We start from the raw sequence: 13229 nt of genomic DNA on the forward strand, positions 1-13229 counted from the left end.
CCAATACAATACAATTTTATTAAATGGTCCAGCCCTGACCCCAACCAATCCAAGAGGCCAACGTGTCACCCAACATGGATGACATGGAGAAGAAGGAGGAAAAGGTGTCCACCCCCCAAATTCTCCATCTTGGCCACGTGTCCCTTATCATAAACATTCAAGAAAACCTATTTATCTACATTCTAACATTCTAATTTACACTCTACTCATCATTATTTTCTGTGTCTCTTCTCTCAATGTGGGCAGATTCTCCCAAGGAGCCAAATCTAGCCCCTGCAGCTCCTGGGCAGCACTCAGGGGTCTCTGAGGGGTCTGCCAGGGGGGTTTTTGCACCCCCAAAAGAGCCAGGGAAAACCCTGGACTCCCACACAGACAGCCAGATCAAACCTGGATACCCTCCATCTTCAGGTGCCTAGGGAAAGAGAGAAGGGTTCAGAGAAATTGACTTTTAAAGCGGACCATTCAAGGAGTCCTCTTTATTTTTGCAGAAAATTTTAAGTGCAGTCACCCTGAAATAGAGGTGAAATCACCAAGTGCCTGCTGTGTGGGGCCCGCAGGTGTGACTGCTCTGGGGGTGGGAGTCCTTTTTTCCCTCTGGGCTCCCCAATGTTCAGGCTGAGAGCAGTGCTAAAAGAGGATTTCTGTCCCTTTAACGAAGGGGGCAATACATTAACAGCAAACCCTGAAGCTTAAAAATTAAAAAAATAGGAAGTGACATTTCTCCAAAGAAAGAGAAGAATTTTTGAGTAAATTACTGAAAAAAAAAGCATAGGATTGACTCAAAGAAATCTGTCCCAGCATATCAATGTCTTCTTTCATCAGTCCACAATGTCCAGAGTGAAGAAATGTCCAACAGCAGCTCCATCAGCCACTTCCTCCTGCTGCCGTTGGCAGACACACAGCAGCTGCAGCTCCTGCACTTCTGCCTCTTCCTGAGCATCTCCCTGGCTGCCCTCCTGGCCAACGGCCTCATCATCAGCGCCGTAGCCTGCACACCCCCATGTTCTTCTTCCTGCTCAACCTGGCCCTCACTGACCTGGGCTCCATCTGCACCACTGCCCCCAAAGCCATGCACAATTCCCTCTGGGACACCAGGAACACCTCCTATGCAGGATGTGTTGCTCAGGTATTTCTGTTTATGTTCTTAATTTCATCAGAGTTTTTCCTCCTGACCATCATGTGCTACGACCGCTACGTGTCCATCTGCAAACCTCTGCACTACAGGATCCTCCTGGGCAGCAGAGCTTGTACCCACATGGCAGCATCTGCCTGGGCCAGTGGATTTCTCAATGCTCTGCTGCACACAGCCAATACATTTTCCCTGCCCCTGTGCCATGGCAATGCCCTGGGCCAGTTCTTCTGTGAAATCCCACACATCCTCAAGCTCTCCTGCTCTAAATCCTATCTCAAGGAACTTGGGCTCATGGCAGTTAGTGTCTGTTTGGGAGTCATATGTTTTGTGTTCATTGCTTTCTCCTATGTTCAGATCTTCAGGGTTGTGCTGAGGATCCCCTCTGAGCAGGGATGGCACAAAGCCTTTTCCACCTGCCTCCCTCACCTGATTGTGGTCTCCATGTTCCTCAGCACTGCCACATTTGCCTACCTGAAGCCCCCCTTCATCTCCTCCCCATCCCTGGATCTGGCACTGTCAGTTCTGTACTCGGTGGTGCCGCCAGCCCTAAACCCCCTCATCTACAGCCTGTGAAACCAGGAACTCAAAGCTGCAGTGTGGACACTGATGACTGGCTGCTTTCAGGAACAATAAACTTCTGGCCATTTTCTGCAAAACACTTGCAATAAAAGTCATCTTTGATACTTTTTCATTGTTAAGTTATTGGTTTTTTTTCTTTTGATTTAGTTTCTTCATACATTCCAGAAAGAAGAGTCATTCTTTTTGGTATTTCTTATTTTGTTTCTCACCATCTTCCCTGTGTTCTCAGTTTGTGTCAATAAGGAACTGTGCTCTTGGTGGCTTTAAACAAACTAAAGGATCTCTCTCTCCAAGCAAAGTTTTCTCCAGAGATGCCCCTTTTGTTCCCTTCTCTGGAGTTTCAGCATCAATGTCTGTGTACAGAGCTGAGGCAGATCAGTGCTGGCACAGCAGCTGTGCCCAGCAGCAGCAGCACTTGGTGTTGCCAGTGCTGCTCCCGTGCCACTGCCCTGCTGCCATCCTGCCCCTCATGTTGCTGGAGGGCCTGAGTGGTCTTGGGGCCGGGCACAGCCCTGGGGTTGGCAGTGCCGGGGCAGCAGCAGGGACATGCCATGGGCACTGCTGGGGCAGCCCTGATGCCTCAGGGCAGGGCCTGGTGGCTCCAGGCTCCTGCAGCCCTGGCCTCTCCCCAGCTCACACAGGTGCTGGATCCTTGCAGGCACAGACACGGCAGCACTGGCTCAGGAGCCCCTGTTTGCACTGCACAGAGCAGGCATCAGCAACCCCATGGTGCTGCTGTGAGGAGATGGAGCTGAGTGAGCACAAATGCCATCAGCCCCTGGGGCCAGCAAAGGCTGGGGACAAGAGGGAAAACACTCAGATTTGTCCTGGCTTCTGAAGTCAGCCACAAAGTTTGTTCCCATGAGCTGTGTTTCCTGTCCCAATGCAAACCTTTGTACAAGAGCCAGGGTTGCCTGGCAGCCACCCTGAAACTGCCCTCAGTATTTCCTTGGCTTCATCAGTGATTTTTTTCCTCTTTCCTCATCCAGATTTCTTCCTATTGCCTATCCATGTCCCTTCCCCTGCAAAGAGCCCATCCCTGTTATCCCTGTCCTCTCTCGCCCCACTCTCCATTTCAGTTTCTTGAGTTGGCACCTTGGGAATGTCCCTTGTACAGCATGTTCATCCTACAAGTGCTGCAGGAATTGTCTGCAGGGTCCTGCAGTGCCTCATGCTGCTCCCTTGCCAGAGGCACCACAGGCCAGGGGGGCACATCTGGGCTGCTGTGTCTGGGTGTGGGACTCCCTGTTCTAGGAAGTGAGGAAGGGCTGGAGAGGCTCTGCAGGACTGACAGGATGGGCTTTGTGGCCTGTGTGGAGAAGCTGAGGCACCTGGGCTGCTGGATCTTCTGAAGAGGAGGCCCAGGGCTCATCCTGCAACTGTTCCAGGAGTGGCTTCAGAGAATCACAGAATCAGCCAGGCTGGAAAAGACCTTGGAGATCATAAAGCCCAACTTGTACCCCAAGACCTTCTTGTCTCTCTGAGCTTCCCCTTCTCCAGGGTAAACAATCCCACCACCCTTAGCTACTCTAAGAGGATTTGTGCTCCAGACCCATTATCACCCTAATTGGCCTTCTCTGGACACACTCCAGGCCCTCAATGTCCTTCCTAAATTGGGAGGACCAGAATTGGACCCAGCTTTTGAGGTGCTGCCCAAACCAGTGCTGAGCACAGGGAAGAATCACTGCCCAGGTCCTGCTGGCCACACCATTCCTGATCCAGGCCAGGAGCCATTGCCCTTGTTGGCTGCCTGACACACTACTGGCTCATGTCCAGCCTGCTGTCCATCAGTGACTCCAGGTCTATTTCTGCCTGGCCACTGTCCAGCCACTCTGTTCCTGGCCTGTAGCACTTTAGGGGTTGTTGTAGCCAAAGTGCAAGACCTCATGGTGTTGTTAAATCATACCTTATTGGATTTGGGACCTGGATCTAGCCTTTCATAGTCCCTCTGCAGAGCCCTCTAGCAGATCCATGCTCCCAGTCAACTTGGCATCACCACGGTTCTATGTCACCCTGCAGTATCACAATGGCCTCCATGATTCCATGAGGCCTCCCAGTGTCCACAATGTCCATTTTGTTCCATAAGACCCCTTGGTTTCACAAAGTCCCTTGGTTCCCTGGGTCCTGCAGTATCACAATTGTGCCTTGGTCCCCCAAGGCCCTGCAGTTCCACAATAAATCCTTGGTTCCATGAGGTCTCGCAATACAGCAATGTTCTCCTTAGTTCCATAGTGTCAAAATGGCCTCTTGGTCCCAAGGGGCACCACAGTGTCAAACATGTTTCCTTCATTTCATGAGTTCCTAAGGAGCAGCACTGGCCCCTTGGTTCCATAGGCTTTGCAGTGTCACAGTGGCCTCTTAATTCCATGAGGCCTCCAAGTGCTGCCATGAATTCCTTGGTGCTGCAGTGTCACAATGGTGCCCTGGTTACACAAGATCCTGCAGTGTCACGAGGGTCCCTTGGTTCCATGGGGCACCACAGTGTCACAATTGTTCCCTTAGTGCCAAGAGTCCTTGCATTGGAACAATGGCCCCTTGATTGCATTGTCCCCAGGCTCTCACAAGGCTCTCCTTGGTTCTGCAGTGGCACAATGGCCCCTTGGTTCCACAAGGGCCTGCAGTGTCACAATGGCCCCTTGCTTCCCCAGGGTCCTGCAGTGTCACAATCATCACAGAATCATCCAGGCTGGAAAAGACCTTTGACAGCATGTAGTTACACCTGTGACCCAACACCACTTTGTCACCCTGACTCAGTGCAACATCCAGTCTTTCCAGAAACACTTCCAGGGACCACCTCTCTGGGGAGCCCATTCCAGTGACCAATCACCATTTTTTTAAAGAATATTTCCTAATGTCCAGCCTAAACCTCACATGGGGCATCTTAAGGATGTCTCTTCTTCTGTCACTGTTCCCTGGGAGGAGACTCTGGCACCCCCTGGCTTCACCCCCCTGTCAAGTAGTTGTAGAGAGTGGTGAGGTCTCCTGAGCCTTCTCATCTCTACTATAAACGACCCCTGTTCCCTAGGCCACTCCTCCAAGGAGCTGTGTTCCAGACCCTCCCCAGCCACATTGCACTTCTCTGGTGCTGCTGGCTCATGTCCAGCCTGCTGTCCATCAGTGCCCCCAGCTCCCTTTCTGCCTGGCCACTGTCCAGCCACTCTGCCCCTAGCCTGGAGCACTGCAGGGGTTGTGGCCAAAGTGCAGGACCCAACACCTGGTCTTGTTAACCCTCACATTGGTGAATTTGGGCCCTGGATCTTGCCTGTCCAGGTCCCTCTGCAGAGGGTCCTACCCTCCAGCAGATCCATACTCACACCCAGCTTGGTGTCTTCTGCAAATTTGCTGATGGTGCACTGTAGCTGTTTTTTTTTAGAGTTGGGTGTTTTCCAACCCCAGGGTCTGCAGCCTTGAGTCCAGGTACTTCTGAACCCTGGATGCCGAGCCCTCAGCTACTCACTAGTGAAGAACAAAAGGCTTGAGATCGTGCTGCAAAGTTCCAAGGATAACTTTATTGTCCTTGAAGGGAATGCTGGCAACGGTCTAATTATATCAGATAACAAAACACATTATATAGGTTTCCAGAGGATTGAGTTTCTAACCAATAAAAACTACAACTTACAAACTAACCAATTATCTTAAAACTCTAAGTGAGAAAAGAACCAATTAACTTGTAACTTTAAGAGCCAATAGAAATCCTAAGAGGTTTTCGGTAGGGGAGGGGGGGTTACGTTTGAAGGAATTTCTTTGTTTCATGGGATGGCATCCCAGGGGTTTGCTTTAGGGAGTGTAACATCTTCTACAGTGCACCCAATGCCCTCATCCAGATCATCAATGCAGATATTGAAATCCATGCTGGCTGGCTCTGATCCCTCAGCCATCCTGTAGGTGCCCTGTGGTGGCTCTCAAGGTGATCTGTTCCATCACCTTTCTGGGCACTGAGGTCAGGCTGACAGGCCTGAAGTTCCCCAGATCCTCCTTCCAGCCCTTCTTGGGGATGGGCTCACATTGGCACCTCCAGCTCTCTGGAATCTCCATGGTGAGCCAGGACTGATGATAAATGATGGAGAGCAGCTTGGGCAGCTCATCCACCAGTTCCCTCATCACCCTAGAATGGATCCCATCTGGTCCCAGAGACACCTGTGAGCATCTGAGTGGCTCAGCAGGTCCCCAGCTGCTTCCTCCTGGATTACAGGAGTCTGTTCTGCTCCCCTTCCCCATCTACCAGGTCAAGAGATCACTTGTCCTGAGGACAAAATGTCTTACACTTGAAAACTGAGGCAAAGAAGGGGTTAAGTTCCTCAGACTTTTCTTCATCTTTGGCAACCATATCTTTGCCCAATAAGGAATGGATGTTCTCCTTGTCCCTTCTTTTCTGGCTAATATGTTTATAAAATAAGTATTTTTAGCCTTCACAGACATGGCCAAGCTATATCCTAATTGAGGTTTCACTTCTTAGTTTTCTGGATGACCTAACCACATCAATAAACACTTCCTGAGTTGCCTGCCCTTCTGTCCAAAGGTGATGCAGCCTCTTTTGTCCCTGCGATCCTGGAAAAAGCTCCATGCCCAGCCAGACCAGTTATTTTCATTGCTATCTGACTTTTGGCACATGGGACAGGCTATTTCTGCTGCCTCAAGATTTCTTTCTTGAAGTGTCACCATCCTTCCTGCAATAGTTTGTTTTTAAAGACTGTTTCCCTTAAAAAAATCAGCAGACCTCAGAGCGGCACCTGGGGGTCCAGGAGGGCACTTGGAGGTCATGGAGGAGAATCTGGGACCCTTCGGGGTCTGGGCAGGCACTGGGGGTGCTCTGACGGGGCTCTCTGGAGTGCGGGGAATGATGGGAGTTGTAGGCATGGGAATAATACAGTTTAAAGGGGCTGTAGAGCATCATGGGAGCTCTAGGCACTGCTGCAATGACTCCCTGTGAGGTGCAGAGTATGATGGGGGATGAAGTCTCAGCTGGAATGGCATTTTACCGGAACCATGGAACATGATGGGTGCTGTAGTCCCGGAAGTAGATCTTGCGGTAAGTTTGGGGTCCGGGAGGGCACTGCGGGGACACTTTTGCCTCTGAACGGCGACTTGAGGTCCTCAGGGGGGAACGGGTATGGTTCGGGAGAGCTTGGGGGGAGCTTGGGGAGCTCTAACTGGGCTCTTCAAAGCCCAGGGCATGGCAGGAATTTTAGGCGACTGACTGTGTTATGAGGTGCTTGGAGCTCGCAGGGGATGGCAGGAGATGAATTCCCAGAAGTGGCTGTAATAGGCATCTGTGGGTTTGGGAGCGTTCAGGGGATTCTGGGACATTTTTGGAAGGTTCCCACATGGGCGCTGAGGGGACACTTAGGGATCCTGGAGTTTCTGGAGGAAACCTATCGGACATATGGGGGGGATTACCGGGGTTCACTGGAGTGCAGGGCATGACGGTATTATAGTCCCGGCTCCAATGGGACTCTCTGGGGCCACGGGCATGACGGGTATTGTAGTCCCAGCTCCAATGGGGCTCTATGGGGCCACGGGGCATGACAGGAGTTAGAGGCAGAAAGGAAAGATGGCGCCGGCTCCAGGCAGAACCCCTGAGGCCCTGGTCCCCAGTGCTGAACCTCCTTGGTGGCACCTTGGGCTGGCACACACCTGAGGAATGTGTCTGTTTTCCATAGGGAAAATTAGGAGTTTTAGATTGCGTCAAAAATAACAAAAAGGAAAAAATTCGTCTTTCCCTGAGAGCAGCCAACTATCCAATCAAAGCAGGTCCCAGGTGAGTGAGAACAGACAGGAAGGGGTTGGGAATGTGAAGCAGGATTGTCCACACTGGGTCAGAGCTCAAGGCACAGCTTCTCTGAGCAGGCCAGACCTCCTGAGGAGAGACCCTGGATCAATATCAATCACAGAATGCTGCAATAAGCTCTGCTTTGAAGAGAATAGTTATAAAATCCATCCTTTAAAACAGGAATGGATATTTTGAAGAAGCACTTCGAAGTATTTTTCCATAACTATTGTAGGAAACGTTTCTAATGAAGTGCACAAGGCCAGAGGGAAATTAAGGCACAGCCATGGTTTGTTAGCAAACCTCTCAAGAACTCCAAGTGAGAATCAATCTCCAAAGTTTTTGGAAGTTTTAATGGGTCCCATCGAGGAACACAGGTGAGAAAGCGTCCCCAAGCCACAATCAGAGAAGAGAACTGGAGGCAGAGATGACAAATGGGGACAAAGAGAAGCCAAGTCTTGGTGCCCTGGGGCACAGCAGGGTCTGTGCCACCAAGGGCTCTGAGGAGACACCTTGTCCTGAGCCACTGGGGCCTCCTGGCACAGCCCCAGCAAGGCTGGGCACTGTCACCCCTTGTGCTGCCCTCAGCATCCCCCCACATCCCAGTGGCCTCAGGGATCTTCTGGGACCAGTCCCTGGGGAGCCTTGGTCAGGAATGGCCCTGGAGGCTCCTTCATGCTCCAAGGGACTGCAGGTTTTTCAAAGGACTTTGGGTTTTGCTTTTGCCTTGGAGTCTCTGAGAGCTTTGTATAATCATGGCCTCCAGTTATCTGCTTTAATTTGTCACTTGAGAGCCTTTGTCAGTAACAGCACTCAGTGGGGCTCAATGGCCAATGGCTCAATGCCTCTAGGTGCTTCAGTCTTTTAAAGTTATTTACTTTTTCCTTTCTGCACTGAGTCTCTGAGAACTGGTGGCACCCAGGTAAAGTGGGAGTTTCTTTTTTTCTCTTTTTTTTTTTTTTTAAGCAATCTAAAACTCCAAACTTTTGCCACTGAAAACTGATGCACTCCTCAGGTATGTGCCAGCCCAAGGTGCCACCAAGGAGACTCCTCTTCCCCAAGGCAGAACCCTGCAAGGAATGTTTGAGACCTTTGCACTCCTTGGTTTCCTGAGGCCTTGCAGTGTCACAAAGGCCCCTTGGTTCCACGAGGTTCATTGGTGTCACCATGGTCTCCTTGGTTCCGTGAGGCATCACAATGCCACAACGCACCCTTGGTTCCACAAGGTTCCTGCAGCAGGACTTCCCCTGTGACACAGCAGAGCTCATCTGTTCTGTCCATCAGCTGGGGCCATAATTCAGGGCATCTTCCCCCTCTCAGGATTTGCTGAGATAGCCCAGGCTGGACATCTGTCCTGTCCTGAGTTCTCTCTGGTGCCAGGGAGGTGGAATTCCTAGCTGACCATGAACATCTTGCCTTGAGAGCAGACTGAAGGGAGATAATCCTTGAATTCCTGAATGACACACATTAATTTTACAAACTATAAATGTTGTACAAAACTCCCACAAAGCTGATGTCTTCTGCATAGTCTCTGCAAACAGGTAAGGCTTATCCCCCAAGTCTGGATGCATTTTTGTGGTTACTTTTCTGGAAATTGAATGAAAGGGCTCCATGTGTACTCCCTAATCATTTTGGTGGCAAGTGACATTGACTCCTGATCTCTGCTATTTGTTCATTGGCTGTAATATAGGAATCTTCATTGTGCACTGTGTTTTTATGTATCTGTACTTCTTTTATTTATCCTGTGCAGTAAGAAGTCCATTTAAGGTCTCTTGTCTGTTAAGATTAAGGCCATTCAGTACATAATTTCTTTTATAATATACCTAATTTTCTATTCTTAAGAACTTAGGAGGAAAAGCAATTTAGGGAGCAGGTGGCCAGAAACAGAGCTACTGCCAGAAACGTGAGCATAACTATGCACAAGGTATTTCATTACAGGAATAGTTTCAAACAAAGACATTAGAAAGGATGATTCTGTGATAGATATGAACACAATTAAGATGTGGACTGATGTGGAATGATTAGAGAAGAACTGGAAGAGGAAACCTGGGAAGAATGGGAAGGCCATAGAACCAGCTGGTCTAGTGAAGAGATGTCCTTAGACATGGCCATTTAAACGGGAGAGGTGGAAACACCCAAATGAAGAGGGACATGAAACAGTAGACAGTGTAATGGTAACACAGAGGGGAACAGTATAATGGTAACACATGGTAGAGGTGAAGGGCAATGTTTCTTCTCCTGCCTCAGTACACTTCCAGGAAGTTTCTGTTCTCTCCTGGTGGGAAACCTTTGACATTTCTTAAAGTACTCAAGCAACCCAGCTAATGAGTGATGCTCATGCCCTTTGCAAGTGTCAGGTCCCCTACAGCCCCAGGGCTCCTGTCCTATAATCATCTGCTCCAGCCCATTCCAAAATTGGGAGAAGCAGAATCCTGGTATCATCAGGGACGTGAGTCTGGAAGGGACATCAGCAATGTTTTAGTTTGGGTTCTTTGGAGGTCAGGAACTGGTGAGACTCAGAGGCACAGAAAAGTTTCTCTTCATGGCCAACATAAAAAATTGTAAATATCATATAATTTTAAAAGCATCAAAACTCTTCTCTCAGCCATATGAGATGACCCAGCAACATCTGATGTGTCCACTTATCCACAAGGGATATCCATACAGCAATATTTTTAGATATAGATAAAGGTAATTGTAAAAGACATAAGTGCAATTAAGATGTTGACTAATGAGTTATTTAAAGTTCTGAAAGACTAGGCAACTCCCTGAAGCTCAAAGTGGGAAGATACTCAATTGAGAGGCATTGGGGTGCCCAGAATGGAGGTAGAGGAGGAAATCTGGGAGCAATGGGAAGGCCATAGATCCAGCTGGTCTAGTTAAGAGATGTCGATAGACATGGCATTTAAATAGGAGAGGTGGAAACTCATGAATGAAGGACATGAAAAACCTGAATATTGGTGACACAAACAGAGGGAAAGATCAATATTTCTTCTTCTGGCACTGTACAATTGCAGGTAATTCCTGCTCTCTTGTGGTAGGAAAACTTTGACATTTCTTAAAAGTACTCAAATGATGGAGCTAATCACTCCACAAGCTGCAGGTCTTATAGAGCCCTGGAGGTCTCCTGTCCCAAAAATATGTGCTTTTATCTAAAACAGGGATCAGCATTGTCCCAAGATCATCAGAGAGCTTAGTTGGAAGAGACCTCAGCAATTCAGCAGCCCAATCTGTAAGAAACAGCCCCACACCAAGTGGTCCAAGGCTTGATGTGGTCTGAATTTGAAAATCCCAAAGGACAGGGATGGGGAAGCTCACTTCCAAGGAAAGGGGTGTACTGATACTTATTGGTGTTAATAGACACCTTCTCAGGGTGGCCAGAAGCCTTTCCTACCAGAACTGCCAAAGCAGGAGAAGTCACCAAAGTACTGTTGCAAGAAATAATAACACGCTTCGGATTTCCAGCCACACTATCCTCAGAGAGAGGGCCACATTCCATTTCATTTCAAGCGAATTAGCTACCTGTTTGGTATAGATTTGGCACTTCACACCGCCTATCACCCTCAGTCAAGTGCCCAGGTAGAAAAAGTGAATCATTTGATTTCAAAGCAAATTAGCTACCTGTTTGGTATAGATTTGGCACTTCACACCGCCTATCACCCTCAGTCAAGTGCCCAGGTAGAAAAAGTGAATCATTTGATAAAACAGCAAATTGCAAGATTAGGACAAGAAGCTCAATTACCTTGGCCCCAGGCTCTTCCATTAGCATTGTCGTGGATTCGGACTAAACTGAGGGCAAAAGAGAAACTGAGTCCCTTTGAGCTTCTCTATGGAAGGCCATATGGGGTACAACAGGGAACACTGGCCCAAGGAGGGGAAGAAACCCTACACAGGTACATGGTGGCCCTGAACAAACAACTCAGAGAAATTGAGAAGCATGTGGCTGGAGCTCGGAGCAGAGAACTAGATGGCCCAGTACATGACACACAACCTGGAGATTATGTGTATGTTAAGTCTTTTACAGAAAAGACTCTGGAGCCTCAGTGGGAAGGAGCATTACAGGTGCTTCTCACCACTAATACTGCAATAAAGATTAAGGAACAGAAGGCTTGGATTCATCATATGCAAGTAAAGAAGGCTCCAGAAGCTCCTTGGAAAGCAACACTGGGTGATAATGAACTGAATTTGAAATTTACTTGAGAAAGATGAATAGATTTTGGATAGAAATGTTACCCTGGAGAACTGTATTTCTCATGATTATGGCCATAACTATGACCAAAGTCAATGCAACACCACATATATATAGTACAACTGGGAGATTTTTTTGCCATGGAAAAGCTTATGATGCTTACTCCAGTAGGATGTTATCCCAAATGATGAAGGTTACCAATGCAACTGTCGGGGAAGGGAGAAAGGTTTGGGGTTGTGAATAAGAGTTTGTTCAGGCTGGATTTCATAAGTATCACCAGAATCCTATGAACGACATTGAATTGATTCTGGATGTTGTGAGACCTGTTTGTCTACCTGTCCTGAGTTTAGACTTAAAATTGAAGGTGTGCAGTTAAGGGGTGTAGATTAGATTACAATATTACTCAGGATTGTGTTGAACCCCAAATAGATGAGACTGCAGAAAATCCACTGACCTGGAGACCAGAAGAAACCACAGTCACTCGAACCCCAACTACCTCAAGGAGAACAATTCAGCCAATAATTACCAAAATTGGACCTTGTGCTATTAAGAGAGTAGGGACCCAAAGATGATTACTGAATCCAGAGTAGAAGCGAGTAGAAATGGAAATACAAGTAAATGCTTCTGCTATACAATAAGAATGTACCCCAATCCTTAACACTTCCTTTATGGATTAGACAACTTGGTTACAGAAACATGCTTCTGATATGCTCAGACAGAAAAGAGATCTTACTGGGATACTGGGGACAGGATTGGGAATCTTGAACACTATGGAGTCAGAAGTGTTAATGAATAAATTGGCTGCAACTGGTAGCGACACAGTTAAATTACAACAACCTCTACAATCTTCTCTACGAGCCTTAGGTACTAGAGAGTGGAAATTTTCCAAAATACTACCGGAGTGGGAAAGTATAGAAGAACAAGACCACAGACTAAAAGTGAATGCAATGGGAGCGGCTACTGAAAACATGTCCTTAGCCCTTGGATGTGTACAAGCAAAATTATGGGCGCGATCTGTAGATGCCTCGATTATCAGGGAAGATGGTAAAGACACATTCCCTGCTGAGATTCGCAGAATAGTTTGGGATAATGCTTCTGATTTAGAAAAAGAGCTCCAGTCATGGTGGGTCCTAGCTAATTTCACTTATGATCCTGTAACATGTATGGTAACTGCCTTTGTTCTAACTATACATAATGCATCAGTGAATCTGACACATCCAATAATTACCTTAGGATTGAACCATGAAGGAGCCATCCTATTCCCTTTCAAGCACAGGAAATGGGCACAGAAGGCCAAAGGGAAATGGCAGACTATTAATATAGAGTCTTGTACATTGAGGAAACAATTGGGGTTTATATGTGAAGGAAACATAAACAATGACCAAGATACGTGTCTGGATACAGAGAAAAGCATTTGCCACTTTGAAGTTCACTTGGTCAACCAGACAACCTTACTTGTGCACAGAGCCCATGATTGTGTATGTCTCAGAACACCATGCTCCACAATTCGGGTAGAAGAATTAGTTATAAATGAAACCCAGTCCAATCTGTGTATTTGCAAC

The 13229-nt window shown here is 47.9% G+C and overlaps 1 pseudogene across 1 annotated transcript in view; it reads right to left on the minus strand.

Annotated features, from left to right (window-relative positions):
- The window catches only part of LOC306815121 (olfactory receptor 14J1-like), a 60715-nt pseudogene that overhangs the window by 28953 nt on the left and 18533 nt on the right, over positions 1-13229 (minus strand). The gene's annotated exons all lie outside the window — the stretch shown is intronic.

The sequence above is a fragment of the Erithacus rubecula genome (genome assembly GCF_903797595.1).
Source record: "Erithacus rubecula genome assembly, contig: scaffold_100_arrow_ctg1, whole genome shotgun sequence".
NCBI lineage: Eukaryota > Metazoa > Chordata > Aves > Passeriformes > Muscicapidae > Erithacus > Erithacus rubecula.